Source organism: Phyllobates terribilis, unplaced genomic scaffold (assembly GCF_046119375.1).
Source record: "Phyllobates terribilis strain yellow unplaced genomic scaffold, ASM4611937v1 Scaffold_9__5_contigs__length_417890890, whole genome shotgun sequence".
Classification (NCBI taxonomy): domain Eukaryota; kingdom Metazoa; phylum Chordata; class Amphibia; order Anura; family Dendrobatidae; genus Phyllobates; species Phyllobates terribilis.
In genome coordinates, this window is record NW_027362769.1 from 302,373,029 (window position 1) to 302,374,370 (window position 1,342).

A 1,342-nucleotide genomic window follows, 5' to 3' on the forward strand; every position below is an offset into this window, starting at 1 on the left:
AGACTGAGAGCGACATCTTATTCCATGATTATTCTTTGCATGGAATACTACTCAAGCTTAATGTTGTTTTGCTCAGTTAACCACTTGAAATTTTTAATTAGTGATTAAATCGTCACTGGCTTTCCTGTCCTCCTCACCAGCTTTTGGTGCTGTGGCTTAGTTGGTTAAAGTGCCTGTCTTGTAAACAGGAGATCCTGAGTTCTAATCTCAGCACTGCCTTCTTTTCCGAGTAAAGCTTCTAAACCTCAAAATGTGGATTTCAATTGTGTACAACATCGATCTCTACTATAGTGCAATAGTGGGATTAAGAATCTGCTTTAAGTGCTGATAAGAAAGAAAGATGGGATGAAGTTTTAAAAAAGTTACAGCAGTGTTTTTTTTACTATTCTACAAATTTCTCATTGTCCTTTTAAATAATGCTCTTCAAAAATTACTTGGTTACTCAATTGACAAGACTGAGAGCGACATCTTATTCCATGATTATGCTCTGCATAGAATGGAACTCAAGCTTAATGTAGTTTTGCTCAGTTAACCACTTGAAATTATTGATTAGTTATTAAATCCTCCCTGGCTTTCCTGTCCTCCTCATCAGCTTGTGGTGCTGTGGCTTAGTTGGTTAAAGCGCCTGTCTTGTAAACAGAATATCCTGAGCTCAAATATCAGCACTGACTTCTTTTCCAAATAAAGCTTTTAGACCTCAAAATGCTCACTTCAACTGTGTACAACATCGATCTCTACGATAGTGCAATAGTGGGATTAAGAATCTGCTCTAAGTGCTAAAAAGGAAGAAAGATGGGATAAAGCTTTAAAAAAGTTACAGCAGTGTTTTTTTACTATTCTACAAATTTCTCATTGTCCTTTTAAATAATGCTCTTCAAAAATTACTTGGTTACTCAATTGTCAAGACTGAGAACGACATCTTATTCCATGATTATGCTCAGCATGGAATGGAACTCAAGCTTAATGTTGTTTTGCTCAGTTAACCACTTGAAATTTTTAATTAGTGATTAAATCGTCACTGGCTTTCCTGTACTCCTCATTAGCTTGTGGTGCTGTGGCTTAGTTGGTTAAAGCGCCTGTCTTGTAAACAGGAGATCCTGAGTTCAAATTTCGGCAGTGCCATCTGTTCCAAATAAAGTTTTTAAACATCAAAATGTGGATTTCAATTGTGTACAACATCGATCTCTACGATAGTGCAATAGTGGGATTAAGAATCTGCTCTGAGTGCTAAAAAGGAAGAAAGATGGGATGAAGCTTTAAAAAAGTTACAGCAGTGTTTTTTTTTTACTATTCTACAAATTTGTCATTGTCCTTTTAAATAATGCTCTTCAAAAATTACTTG

General features: G+C 35.7%; 1 non-coding gene across 1 annotated transcript; it reads left to right on the forward strand.

Annotated features, from left to right (window-relative positions):
• Nucleotides 1-1,048: 1,048 nt before the first annotated feature.
• TRNAT-UGU (transfer RNA threonine (anticodon UGU)) lies at nucleotides 1,049-1,122 on the forward strand. The gene has a single exon. It is a non-coding gene; the product is annotated as a tRNA-Thr (tRNA).
• The last annotated feature ends 220 nt before the right edge of the window (nucleotides 1,123-1,342 follow it).